Source organism: Pinus tabuliformis, chromosome 7 (assembly GCF_031772625.1).
Source record: "Pinus tabuliformis cultivar Carrire ecotype Pingquan chromosome 7, CPIR1, whole genome shotgun sequence".
Lineage (NCBI taxonomy): Eukaryota > Viridiplantae > Streptophyta > Pinopsida > Pinales > Pinaceae > Pinus > Pinus tabuliformis.
Window position 1 is genome coordinate 941469008 of NC_142293.1, and position 15529 is coordinate 941484536.

The window sequence follows — 15529 nt, forward strand, 5'->3', positions numbered from 1 at the left end:
GCAACCCCACTGCTTTCTCCGCTCATGCCAAAAGGAGAAATAATACTGGGGTCTAAAGGACATTTCAATGGTAAGCACGGATCTAAGGGTGGAAGGAAGGGAAGATGCTTTGTTTGCAATAAATTAAGCCACTATGCGAGGGAGTGTCCAAATAGAAAGGACACATCACATGATGATGATCACAATCACTCTAGGGGCAACTTCAACAACAACAATCAAAGGAATGGCAGGTTCAATGGCAAAGGAAAAAGGAATGCGGGAAATCATGGAAATGGTCAACCCTCCAAGAAAGCAAGGAACTCCAGGTATGAAGAATCAAATGTTGTTAACAATAAGCAAAATGAGTATTATCTTATATCGGCCCTCTCCACTACTCCTTTGGACAATTTGGGGAATTGGCTTATTGATAGTGGTGCCTCAAGGCACTTCACCGGATACAAGGAAGCTCTCTCTAATTTGATAGAGAATGAGACAAACTTGGAGATTATTCTTGGAGACAATGCCACCTATCCCGTAAAGGGCGTAGGGAATGTTACCCTTCAATTGACTTAGGGTAACATGATTCATTTACAAGAAGTTCTATATGTACCTGATCTTAAGAAGAACCCGGTGTCCATTTCGGAAATGGAAGACAAAGGTTACAAGGTGGCTTTCATCGATGGAAAGGTACGTGTTTGGAAAAAGAATTTCAAAGATGCTTTTGCTCTTGGGTTCCGGGTTGACACTTTGTATCAAGTTGGAGGAAGTCCATTGGGGGCCATGTCTTGCGACATCTCTACACTTTGAACTATGGCACCGGAGGTTTGCCCACCTTCATTATAAGGCCCTACCTGATGTGAGACAAATGGTGACCGGATGCTCGAGTTCAAAGTAGAGCATGAAGGTGTATGTCTGGGATGTGCTGAAGGAAAACTTAAAAGGGGACCATTCCCCTCAAGTAATAGAAAGGCCACAGATATATTGCAGTTTGTTCACTCTGACATATTTGCTATGATGCCCATAAACTCTTTGGGAGGATATGTATATTATCTCACTTTTACAAATGATTATTCTTGCAAGACTTGGATCTACTTCTTGAAAAAGAAGGATGAAGTGTTCACCTGATTCCGTCACTTCAAAGCCATGATCAAAAATCAATCCGAGAAGAGAATTAAGATATTGAGGTCTGATAATGGGACCGAGTTTGAATCCAATGAATTCCATGACTATTGCAGAGACGCTGGCATTAAGAGGGAGACCACAATACCATACACTCCTGAGCATAATGGTGTGGCTGAAAGGAAGAACCGTACTATTATGGAAGCTGTTTGTGCGATGCTTCATGATCAAAGGCTTCCGAAGTTTCTATGGGTCGAAGCTGCAAATATCGTCGTGTATGTTCGAAATCGATGCGCTCATCAAGCATTGGACTCCAAGACTCCTGAAGAAATGTTCATTGGTAAGAAACCCGATGTCTCTCATTTTAGAATTTTTGGGAGTCTCGTATACTTTCATGTGCCGAAAGAGAAAAGAAGCAAATTGGGTGCATCTGGAAAGAAAGGAATCTTTGTGGGCTATAGCGAAAATTCTAAGGGCTATAGAATTTATGTGGCTGGTCAAAGGGAAGTTGAGATAAGTCATGATGTCACCTTTGACGAAGATATGGCTCTTAGCAAGGTTAACATCCTTCCCATACCAAGGAAGGATAAAGAAGCTGACACCGGAAAGCAGGATGAAAAAGAAGATGAAACGATGTCAGATGTTGATGAACCTATGGATCCTCCTCCTTAAGAGCCCTCCTCCTCCAAGAAGAGGCTCTCATGGCTTAGGGAGACACTTGAAGACGTCGAGAGACATATTGCACCAAGGGGGACTTTTCGTAAAAGCAAGAAGCCGGCCAGGTATCGGGGATACCTGACCATTATGAGCACTATCATTCAAAACGAGCCTACATCATTCGAAGAAGCCATGAAGCATCAAGTATGGAAGGATGCTATGAATGAAGAATACGAGTCCATTATGAAGAATGATGTCTGGGATGTGGTCCCTAGACCCTAGGACAAATCAGTTGTCACCTCTAAATGGCTTTACAAAATCAAGCATGGAGTTGATGGGAGTGCAGAAAAGTACAAGGCTCGCTTTGTTGCTCGAGGCTTCTCTCAAAAGGAAGGTGTAGATTACGATGAGATATTTGCACCTGTTGCTCGATACACCACCATCCGGTCGATCATAGCCCTTGCTACTTTGCAAGGATGGAACCTACATTAGATGGATGTCAAGACCGCTTTCTTGCATGGTTCAATTAAAGAGGAAGTCTATGTGGAACAACTCGAGGGGTTTTAGATTCATGATTGGGAATCCCATGTATGCAGATTGAAGAAAGCTCTCTATTGGTTGAAGCAAGCTCCCCGAGCTTGGTATGAGAGGATTGATAGCTATTTGATGAAGTTGGGATTCACTAGGAGTGAAGCTGATCCGAACCTTTACTTTAAGGTTGAAGATGATAGACCTCTCATATTGGTGCTTTATGTGGATGACCTCTTTCTGACTGGTGCGGACCCTCTCATTCACAAATGTAAGAGGGAGTTGGCTTTCGAATTTGAGATGGACCTAGGAATGATGCACTAATTCCTAGGGTTGGAGGTCTGGCAAAAGGCAGGAGAAATTTTCCTATCTCAAGAAAAATATGTTGTGAAGATATTGGAAAGATTTGGGATGGTAGACTGCAAGCCCGTGACTACCTTGATGGAGCTTAACTTTAAGAAGTTATGCGGTAGTGCTGCCGGACCTGAATTGGGAAATGCTTCTGAGTATCGTCAACTCATAGGAGCACTGATGTTCTTAGTGAACACCCATTTGGATATATGTTTTGCAGTTAACACGTTGAGCCAATATATGGTTGAGCCTCATCACTCACATTGGATTGGTGCCAAGAATCTTCTAAGATATCTTTGGGGCACAATCACTCATGGATTGAGATACACTGCCGAAGATGTGAGGGTGCATGGTTATTCTGATGCTGATTGGGCACGAAGTGTGGGGCAAGAGCACTTCTGGGGGCTGCTTCTCTTTGGGTTCTGCTTCGATATCCTGGATGAGCAGGAAGCAGAAGTCGGTTGCTTTGAGCACTGCTGAGGCCGAATACATAGCTGCGAGTATGGCCTCTTGTGAAGTTGTCTGGTTGAGGAAGCTCTTCAGTGAGCTGTTTGGACATGTGTTGGATACCACCATGATCCTCTGCGACAACCAGAGTGGGATCCGATTATCAGAGAATCTCGTATTTCATGATCGCTCCAAGCACATCGATATCAGGTACCACTTTATCCGAAATATGGTACGAGGAACAATAATGCTCCATCACATTGGGACTGATGAGTAGGTCGTCGACATTCTGACAAAGCCGCTGGGAATGGTCAAATTCTTGACTTTCCGAGAACGACTAGGAGTCATGGAGAGACCCTCTTATGAGGGTCCTGTATGATATGGACATTGAGCTCTGGGAGCTTCGGGGGGCTTGGGGTACTTCTTGGAGCGAAGAGCAACCATAGGGTGAGTGGTTTAGCTTTCCCCTAGTGGTTTGCTGTGTACAGGACGAGTGGTTCAGCCTTCCCCTGTGATATCCCGTGGCGACGTGTAGGCAGGATGAGTGGTTCATCCTTCTCCTGCTGAGACATCCTACCCATACAGTCTGGGACTCATGGGAAGTACCTTTCATCTGGCCAATGAGTAGGGAAATGAGGATAGGGACCATAGTACTATCGATGGACGCATCGTGTACTATCGTACTCCCTATGCTAGGATGATATTGAGCTGGGATCAATTGGAACTGACTTCGGGTCAGTAAGACTGGTATGACACACTCTCTTTATTGGTACTGACTTTGGGTCAGTAAATGTGGTATGAGACACCCTCTTTTATTTGGGACTGACTTCGGGTTAGTAGAGAATGGTATGATACATTCTCAATCACTTCTTTTTCTTCATGGTTCAGCAGAGCAGAGCAGTGCATTGATGGCAAAGATAATACCGACTGGCAGATGGATTAGCAAATGGAGTTCTCTCTAGTTGAGAGGGAGTGTTAAAATTGGTAGCTAGGGCCAAACTCCATATGGGTCACCTTATTTATGGCAGCTGATATTTTTCTTGGATTCCTCTCTCCGAGAGGTGTAGGATTGATCTAAAGATCATCCGGTTTCGATATGTATATATGGAGATATGAATTTATTTATATTCTTTGACAATTTGTCAAGGTCGGCCAACAAAGCAAAACAATGATTTTCACCCCCAACTTAACCTCAACGTTGCATATAAAAGGAGGAGAACTTATGGCATTATTTCACCATCTCATCCTCTCATCCTTCTCTCTCCTCTCTTGTTTGGGTATGCATAGCTGGAGCAGAATCTCTCACACGTGCAAAGAAGGAAGTTTGTTTTCTATTTAGGGCAGCGTTGACTGAAGCTGCAGGAAGGTTATTTGATAGTGTTTTGACCAGCATTGACTCTTCTTCAGTGTAGATTGGGTTAGGCTGCCTCTCCTTGGCAGGGCGCAGTTCCGAACAACCTCTTTCACCCTGCATTGACTAACATTGACCGTGTTAGGGCTGGCTACAGGCTTGATTGCTAGTGACTGAAGTTTGACTGGGATTTTCAGACTGTTTTGGGCTGCTTTTTCTTGCTGTTGGAAGTTGAATTGACTGGGCTATTAACCGAGTTGATTGTAGGTCAAATCAGACTTGTTTGACCAACTTTGACTTTGTTGGTTAGGGTTTGCTGTTGTTGTCATAAAATATTAGTTTTGTATATTTGTATTATCTCTCTCTCTTTGTTGAACTATTGAAAATTATATGAAGAATTAATCAAGGGTTTTCCCACATTGGGGTTTGTCCTTGGCTGGTGCCACATCTTGTGTCCTCTTGTCTTGGCTTGTCTTCCACTGTTTATGTTTATGTTCTATCTGCATTTTACTATCATGCTGATGTGATTGCTAATCTGGAAATTGATATTGGGCTAATAAGAAATTTGAAGTAATTTTCTCTTAAGCATAGAACATACCAAAATTAACAGTAACCCATCCTGGAGATGGCAGTCAACGTTGCTGTCGCCATTGTGCACATGACTCTGACTCTGAAACTGCTGATACACCTCCTTGAAGTCCTCATCTTCTGAATATGCCTCTTTGTATGCATCATGGGTGAATGGCTCCATGTGCATAAGAGTTCCCAAAGCTGTAATCTTTGATGTGGGTGGCCTTGAAAGCACATCGACCATCTTGTTTGTGCTGCCCTTCTTATACTTGATCACCAAATGAAACCACTGTAAATACCCCATCCACTTGTAATGCCTAGTCTGCTGTAGCTTAATTTGGGCCTGTAAGTACTGTAATGACTGGTGATCTATGTGGATTATTGTCTCCTTTTCCATCAGATAGTGCTTCCACTTCACAGCGTGCATCGTGGCATAGAGCTCCTTATTGTAGGTAGGGTAGTTAAGAATTGCCCCATGAAATACTTCAGAATGGTAGCAAACATACCTTCCTCCCTGCATCAAGACAACACCCGTAACATACCAACTTGCATTTGTCTCCACTTCAAAGGGTCGCTGCAAGTTTGGTAATGCTAGAACTGTTGCTTGGCTGATCTTCTTCTTTAGCTCTTCTAAAGCCCTTTGTTGACATTTTCCCCACTGAAAACTCTTGCCACTTGCTGTTATGGCGTGGAGTGGTAGTGCTATCGCTGAAAACGAGACTGAATTTCCTTAGGTATTGTGTTGCCCCAATGAAATCCCTGACCTTAGAAACATTAGTAGGCACTAGCCATTTCATGATGGCCTCCATATTGGAAGGATCTATTTTCAGCTCCCCTCCACCGATCACATACTCCAGATACACCAAAGATTGTTGCGCAAACTCACACTTCTTGAGATTTGCTAGCAGTTGGTGCTTCTTCAATGTTTCTTGCACTCGTGTCAAATGTGAAATATGCTCCTCCAAGGTAGCACTATATACTAGTATATCATCCAGATAGACAATAACAAATGAATCTATAAAATGGCGCAATATATCATTCATTAATATCATAATGTAGCTGGTGCATTACATAGGTCAAATGGCATAAATAACCACTCATACAAACCTTGCCTGGTTTTGAAGGCGATCTTCCATGTATCTTCTTCTTTGATTCGAACTTGGTGATATCCAAACTTCAAGTCTAGCTTGGTGAAATACTTTTCTTGCTGCAACTGATCTAACAGATCGTCTATCCTGGGCAGGGGGTATCTGTTCTTGAGCGTGATTTTATTCAACACCCTGTAATCTATACACATCCACCAAGTCCCATTCTTCTTTGGCATAATGATGATGGGTGATGTAGATTTTTTACTTGTAGATTCAACAACTTATGTGATATGCTAAAACATAAGACAAGAATCTACTCTACTTATCAGTGGAAACCAAAATTGATCGATGAAAACACTAAGCAGAAAAGGAAGAATTTCAATCGCACATAACACAATATTTTTTTTGGGGAAAGCAACTGTTCAAAACCCTGACTATCTATATTGCATTAACTAGAAGATCTAAGAAGAAAATACAATGCTTGTTCGTCTAGAACAATTCCTGCACAAGTACAATCTAACTCTCTGCTTCCTAGGCTGACTCTGGCTAACACTTAGCCAATTTACTAGCCTTCCAAGCCCCTACTTCCTTGCATTCATTGTCAAAGAATTTGGATGAAAACAGTATGCTTCGCTCAACCTACACAAGTATTTTCTATCCTCTGCCTGACTGAGTTCCTTTGGCCAATACTTAGCCAAATTTCCAAGCCATAAATTATACCTTCAGCTTTGCATCCTTATGTGCAGTACATGGATCCATAACGATCCTGTGGAGGGACCATATGGGTCCTGTTGAGAGGTAATGTGCAGAACATGGATCCATAATGATCTTGTAGATTTTTACTGTAGATTCAACAACTTATGTGATATGCTAAAACAAAAGACAAGAATTTACTCTACTCATCAGTGGAAAGCAAAATTGATCGATAAAAACACTAAGCAGAAAAGGAAGAATAGCAATCGCACATAACATATATTTCTCTGGGGAAAGCAACTGCTAAAAATCCTGACTATCTATATTGTATTAATTAGAAGATCTGAGAAGCAAATACAATGTTTGTTTGTCCTGAACAATTCCTGCACAAGTACAATCTAACTCTCTGCTTCCTAGGCTGACTCTGGCCAACACTTAGCCAATTTACTAGCCTTCAAAGCCCCTACTTCCTTGCGCAATCCCTAATAGAATTAGCCTATATTTAATGTGGAAATTCCCTCACCATAACTGCGCAATCCATCCATAGGCCCTCAACTGATTGCATGCACCATATGTACAACTCGGAAAATTATACAACTGATAGTACACTGTCCCTGAACTCTAATATCAACTGGGTCTTCCTCTGAACTGACATGCATGAGTTATTTATGAGTGAATCTTCAGTTAACTGGTGTGGTATTGGTGATGCATTGGTGCACTACTCCACTACTAGACCTCCTACTAGTTCCTCCAATAGTTAGAACTAGTTTAACTGATTATAACTCAGTTAGACTGAGTTAATTAATTACAACTCAAAAGAACTCAACCTGGGCCCCTAAAATTTAGGGATCACTCTACATGACTCTAGATAGACTTCCAATTCAAATTTCGTAAGTCAATTAAGTCAATTTAACTTAATTAACTATTACAAGTTGCTATGAGAATAGAATTTCAATTTAATTCACAATTTAATTCAAGGACAAATTAAATTGGAATTTCTAGTTGCTATTTTTAACATTTCTTGTTGCTATTTTCAACAGGTGACCCACATGGTGATGTATCAGTCAAATGACACCCTGTTCCCGTAAGTGTTTCTTCACCTCACTTGTTTCTATAACAGACTTCCTGTACAACCCAATATTTGGCAATGGGGAGTCTGGAATAGCTGGATCTCGTGCTCCACTTCTCTCTTAGGTGGTAACCCTTTAGGCTCGTAGAACACATCCTTGTATGCCTGTAACAACTCTTCCAATTGTTGTTTCTGTTTCTTAGTACACCTCTCTAGGGATTGCTTGCCTCTTATTGACTCCTCTTCAGAATTTCTCTGAGAAACAATAAAACATACTTCTTGCTGGAACTGATCAATTTCTTGCCCTGGTGGGCACTTACCAGTGAAATTTTCGACTTGTCTTTGTGCGCGTTGATGATGAACGATTTTCCATCCTTGATGAACTAGTACTGGTTAGATCTCCTCATGAATATTGAATCACACATGTACATGTATGGACTCTCAAACACGACTCCACATACATCAAGGGGAACCACATCCAGATGTACTTCATCAATAAAATCAGCACTGATAGCAAATCTAATTTTGCCCTGTTTTGTTACCTTCAGCTTTGCATCCTTATTTATCTATCCCAGTGGATATGGGTTTGGATGATCACCAACTTCCAACCCAAACTTCTTGACCAGGTTTGCTACAATGAGATTCACCTACGATTTTGAGTCAAACAGAGCATCAATCTTTGTCTTCTTGACCTGTATCTTTATATGGAAGAGTTTGGTCATTTCTTTCTCTTCTTGTTGCTGAAGGCTACTCAGATTCACCACCTTCTACACTGATGTACAGATGATCTTCTCATCCACGTTTGAGCTACTTTCAACTTGGTTGCTCGAATAAGTGGTGATGAGATTCTTCTTCTTATTATCTTTCTTCTTGTTCTTCGGTTTTAACTCTGGATGCATCTTCCAACACTTCTCCTCTGTATGGCCATCAATGTTGCAGTGGTTGCTGGGATCTTTGCACTGGTTTTCTATGGCTGTCGTCTTTTTATCTTTTCCTACTTTTTGCTTCTTCTTCCCCTCCTTAGAAGATTCATGTTGCTCCTTCTGCTTCGATCCACTTGACTGCGCTATTTTCAGGTCTATGTTTTCTAGGTACTGTGCCTATACACAAGCCTTGTCCACCGATTTGGGCTTGAACAACATCACTTGCTCACATATATGGCGGTGCAGACCCCCCAAATACTCGAGGAGTACATCTAGGTTCTTTGGAGAGATACCCAACATTATAACCATTTTTTTGAATTCTGTGGTGTACTCCTGCACGCTTTGGCCCGACTTTTGCTTGAAGTAATGCCACTGGATCCACTGGTCCTCCACATACCCAATGGGATAAAACTGTGACTTAATGAGGGTTTTGAAATCCTCCCACTTAGTCACTGGAGGTTCTCCCTCCAACCTTAGGGTTTCCGTGTGGCTCTCCCACCAAGTCAATGCATGGCCCTCTAATTTCAGCTACGTGAATGAGATCTTTTGCCCTTTCTCGATCTGATGGACGTTGAAATAAACTTTCAGTTGCTGCAATCGGTGGTTCAGCTTTAGAACGTCGATCTCGCTGTGGTATGGCTTGATATCGACTTTTGCTTCCATTTTGAACAGGGATTGATTCACGACACTCAAACTGGGTTGATCTTTTTCGGGTTCTTTCTTCGGCTGGTTCTCCGTGTCTTCCCGATCTCCCGATCCCCCTTCTGATTTGTCCTTTGCATTCGAACCCCCATCTTCTCCAAATATCCCCAACTTATTGCTTAGGGCCGCCATGAGGAGGTTTACATTGTGATTTATATCCGCGACTTGTTGTTCGAGCCACGAAAACCTCACCTCTGCAAGATCATGAGGTTCATTTACAGATTCATCGGCCATGATTAAGGTTTTACGATTTTCGACCCCACCGACCTAGATCCCTTGCAAATATCCACAAATACCCAAAGAAACCTTCTCTGATACCAAATGATCCGTAAACTGTCGTGGATATTCCACTGGACAGTTCATCACAACAGATCTAATAATATTATATTAAAACTCTAAAATTTTTACACTATTACAGTTTATTAAACTTTAAGATCTGTGGATTTAACTGTACTTAGTGCATGCATGCGAATGAAAATTATGCAGAAAAGTAGAGAACGATAAAATAAGCACACACACAGACAGACAAGACACAAGATATGCTCTCTGGGAAACCCTTTCGGGAGAAAACTCAGTGGGAGGGTGAGGCCGCTTCGCTCTCTTTCTCTATGTCTGAAAATATGGTTGTAGGTACAAAGAAGTAATGCCCGTGGCCCCGTGGGATACTAGAGTGCACAAATCCTCTTTGTGTGCTCGACCTCCTATATTTCCTAGTTATCTTTGCTCAACTATGGAACAAAATGCTCTCGAAAGAATGGAATGCACTCTTAGTGGCTCGGTTATAACACAACCTGATAGCCTACTAGTGGTTAATTTTGACTACATCAACTCTTAACTAGACTTACAATATAGACTCTTCTAGAGTCTTTTACATGACAAACATGTGGCTAGCCCTTTTTCCATAAATAATGGGGGCTGACGTGGTGTATTCTTGAACTCTAGGTGTGAAAACAGGTAGGTCAACTTCTGAGTGTCATAACTTTTGCATACGGACTCTGATTGACGCTTATTGTGTTGTTGGAAAGATCTCTGTGTAGAATAGCATGAAAAGTTGCGGTGCCATTGCAGCAAAATTTTACCCCCAAAAAACGTCGTTTGATGCCTCAAAGCGCTCATGGAAGGTTTCAGACTCCGTTTGGCCAAACTGGGCCCCACTGGTAAAAATGGTCCCATGAGCTGATTCCTCCACTTTTTCCACTCCAAATGCATCGAGATGGATGACAAACCATAACAAAATGGTGTTGTTGAAAGGAAGATAGTACCTTGAAGGAGATGGAAAATTGCACGATCCATTGTAGAGGTCTTGCCCCACAATTTTGGGCTGAAGCCATTGATTGTGCCAACTATGTTCGAAATCAGACACGTCACAAGATTGTTCAAATGGTGACCTCAAAAGAAGCTTGGAGTGGGTGGAAACCATCTGTTGGCTATCCCAAAGTCTTTGGGTGTAGTGCTTGGGCCCACATCCCCAAAGAAAAGTACAAGGGAATGGACACGCAAAGTAAGCCTCACATATTTGTTGGCTACTTGAAGATGTTAAAAGGTATAGATTACTTGATCTTGAAACACGAGTTAATGATCAATAAGAGTGTTGAATTTGATGAGCATCCCCCTCAGTATCCTGGATCTTCATATGATTTTCCTTCTTTTGATTTGACTTCTCTTGCCCATGATAGTGTTGTTATTGAACAATGTGATGAAGTTCTTCCACCACTTCCTAATTGGGGTCAAAGAAGAACCCAGGTCTCTCTTGAAAGAACTCCTCTAGTATTTATGGTTGTGCTTAAGATCTAAAGGGTTTTCATGACACCCATTGTATTCCAGAGTGGAACATAACCATGGAAGATGAGGTATCATTCCTTATTGAAAATTAGCATTGGGACTTGGTCCCTCTTCCAAAAGGTAGAAAATTGGTTTGATGTAAGTGGGTATATCGGACCAAATATGTTGCAAATGGTATTGTAGGCAAATATAAGGTTCAATTGGCTGTGAATTTTTTTCTCAAGTTGAGGGCATTGACTATTCTGAAATGTTTGCACCCGTGGCTAAAATGAATTTTATTCACCTTCTTCTCTCTCTAGTTGCATCTCGATAGTTGATAGTATACGAGATCAATGTCCAAGGTGCTTTTCTTCATGGAGATTTATAAAAAGAGATTTACGTGGAGCAACCTCTAGGTTTTATCCAAGGCTCTTCACCTGTGTTTAAGCTTTAAAAAATCCTTGTATGGTTTCAAACAAGCTCCTATGTGATCCGTAAACTGTCGTGGACATTCTATTGGATAGTTTGTCACAACATATGTAATAAAAATCTACCGAACTCCAAAATTTGTGCTATGAGAGTTAATCTCTCCTTAGATTTCTAGAACTATTAAGTTATTGTTTATTGCGTATGCATGCAAAATAAAATAATGCGGAAAATAGAGAACAGATAAAACAATCGCTCACAAAGCCACAATAACACAAATCTATGACTTGGGAAATCCTTTCAAGAGAAAACCCAGTTGGAATGTGAGGCTACTTTGCTCTCTCTTTCTTTGAATGGAAATGGTGCAAATAAAAAGGAGTGAGATTTGTGGGCATAGTTTGCTATAGAACATAAACCCTCTTTTTTCCCTCTCTCTATCCACTCTCAGGTACCCTGTGCTACTATGGAACAAAATGCACTAGAATAGAATCGAACCCCTTTTCTTCCTAGTAGCTTGGTTATAACACAATCTGATACCAAGTAGGGGTCAAATTTGAACCATTCAACCCTCATTATGAGTTAGAACTTTACTCTTCTAGATTCTTCTTCATCAGGGTCACATGGCTAGCCACTTTTCCATGAGTAATGGGGTTGACATGGCATTGTCTCGAATCATGGTGGACAAAACAGGAAGCTCAACTTTTGAGTGGCATAAATTTTGCTTATGGACGCTGTTTGAGGTAATTCTTGTGTCGTTGGAAAGGTATTTGAGTGTATAACAACGCTAGGGGATTTGACGCAAGTGGGAATTTTTGGACGCCAAAAAACTTCATTAAATGCCTCAAAATTCTCTTGGAAGCTTTTAAACCCTAATTTGCCAAATTGGGACTTGTTGGTAAAAATGGTCTATGCGCTGATTCCTCCCATTTTTCTACTTTGAAAACATCAAGATGGATGAAAAATAAGATAATGATCCAATCAAGATCACTAGTGTTTGGTATGAGAAGGAAAATTTCTTCTTCTCTCTATAGGATTTTCTCATCGCCACTCCAAATCAATTGTCTATATTTCGCTGCAAGATGATGAAATTCTCATTCTCCTCTATGTGGATGATCTCATTCTCACTACGAGCTCACCTGCCTTGATTGACCATGTGAAGGTTGCTCTTCAGCAACAATGTGACATGACAGATTTAGGATTCCTTCACTACTTTATTAGATTAGAAATCACTTCGTTTGCATTCAGGATAGGTCTCTCTTAGTTGAAGTATGCCTTGAATCTTTTTAGTAGATTTCACATGTTGGATTGAAATTTTGCACCCATGCCATTTTTTGTCAAGAGTCAAGTTGTCAACCAAGTGTCCACTCCTTTGGTTGATGCTACATTGTATCAAAAACTTGTTGGTGGCCTTTTGTACTTGAGTCATAGTCATCCATATATCTCCTATGTAGTTGGGATGGTTTCCCAGTTCATGCAGGAACTACTTGAAATTCATTGGACAACTGCAAAGAGAAGCCTTAGCTACCCGAGAGAGACACACACATTTGGCATTTAGTATTCCTCTGATGGTCATGCAAATTTAGTGGGTTGTACCAACTCTTATTAGATTGGCGATCTCAATGACCACAAATCCATCTCTAGCTATGTATTTCATCTTGGCTCTAGTCCTATTGCTCGGTCTAGTTAAAGGCATGTTGCCATCGCCCTTTCTTCTATAGAAGTAGAGTGTCAAGGTGTTGTTAATCAATGTTTCGCCAAGTTTCTAGGATTCTCATGAAGTGCATGAGTAGGGAAATCCACATGGGGAACATGTGTGAGCCACCCCCAAATTTTAGGGATAGTTCATATGGGACAGGGGGATGTCAAGGCCCCTAGCATACGGTCGTCGCCTTTAAAATCATAGAAATAATAATGATAATGATAAAATACCAACAATAATAATTCATCCCATACAAATTCACAATTGTGCAATTAAATACTAAAACTAAACAATAAAATACTAATTTCAAATTTGCCGATCATATAAACATGATTCAAATTCATATTCATAAATGAAATAGTCTACATTGATTTTAGATTCATCATTCACTATTCATCATTCTGGAGTCTAATTAAATGAAATATCGTATACATATATTGATTTTAGTTTCATCATTCACTATTAATCATTCTAGAGTCTAATTACTACTAGGCAAAATAACTAAGTTGAGTCTAATTAGTACTAAGCAAAATAACTAAGTTGCACGAAACGTGTAAACATGTACAAGTTTCCAAAATGAGAATGTCTAGATTGGGTATATGGGGAAATGCAGTATATAAAAATACAAATATATATATATATATATATATATTTTAAATAAGAATTATCTTGCAAGAAAATAAGAATGATATACATAAGTGACATTTTAGAAAGAGATCAATTCTATATTAATTCTCATGGATGATTACATGTCTCATAGGTGATTACATGATGCAAAATCCCATAGCTTGGTGGTCTTGATGAAAGTCAATCCCATATCCATATGATAGAAATCCAATGGAAGCGCTACAACCTTGTCAATCCTAAAATCCTAAAAATTGTTAAGTCTGTTGAATTTTGAATGGGATAAAAATTGTTAAGTCTGTTGAATTTTGAATGGGATATGAAATTCCACTTTCTACATATGAAGTACGATGAAGTTGGAAGAACTCTCAATCATCCTGAAACAATTAATGGCAATGTCAAAAATTTAAGTGAAAGTAAAGTGGAATTTCATATCCCATTAAAAAAGATAAGGAGAATGCGAACTTTTGCTTTAAGAATAAAATATTAACATTTATTGCTAAGATCACAAATCCTAAAAGCCCAAACCTTTATCTTTGTTTTTTCTTAAAGGGTTGTTCCATGAAAAATCAAGGGCAAGGGGATGCCCAATTGCCCCCCATGTTGGGAGACATGCTCCCCACATTGGGGACATGTTTCCCTTTTCCCAAAAAAGGGGGTGTGCTGGAAACATTTCCAAATGCATCCCCACCCCCAGAGCATGGGAAGTGAGAGGGTGTGCCCCCATCTCCCATGCTCAGCATAGGAAGTGAGGGGGTGCGCACCCCAACCTGGAAGATGCATCCCTGTGGAACATTGTTGTTAGTGCTGCTACCTAGTCTATTTGGGTTTTGCTAATTTTGTCTAAGCTTAGTTTTCAGGAGCAGCCTACTCTAATTTGGCGTGATAACTAGAGTGTGATCCGTATTTCCAGAGAGCAAGTAGAGCATCAATGCACCAAGCATATAGAAGTCCACATGCATTACATATACCTATTGAATCCTGATGGGATTATTGATTTGTAGTATTGTTGCACTGAATTGCAGGTAGCTTGACATCTTCACTAAACCCTTGACAAAGACTTAGTATGTTCAACTTTGTACCTTGCTTTGGGTGAAGCAAGTTGTTTGGGGGGTGATGTAATTTCGGTGCTCCTCCCTTTTTTTCCTTTTTTTACTGTTTTGAGCATTTTGTACATGGGTACCTATCATGGCCTTGTAATCAGGGCCAATTTTTGAGATTTTTGTACATACACTGTTGTAAGTTAACTTAGGTGAATTATTAAATGCTCAGTTGGTATACCCGCTGACCACCCTTCTGAAATGTTGGACTAAATTATGAAGTGCTCAGTTGGTGTAGCTGCTGACCACCCTTCTTAAATGTTGGACTCCTACCAGTTTGCTATAGATAGTGGGCCTCACCTTGTATTTCAGACACAACAGATCTAATAGATGCCGTTATTCTCTTGTTCCTTTTATCAGTTTTGAGTCTCTGTTAATTTTACAAGTTCTGTTGCCTGTATGGAGTTTAAGCATGTAATGATTCTATTGTTTGCACATGGTT

The 15529-nt window shown here is 40.5% G+C and overlaps 1 protein-coding gene across 1 annotated transcript in view; it reads left to right on the forward strand.

The window, feature by feature from the left end:
- The window catches only part of VIT1 (vacuolar iron transporter 1), a 120609-nt gene that overhangs the window by 59038 nt on the left and 46042 nt on the right, over positions 1-15529 (forward strand). The window lies entirely within an intron of this gene.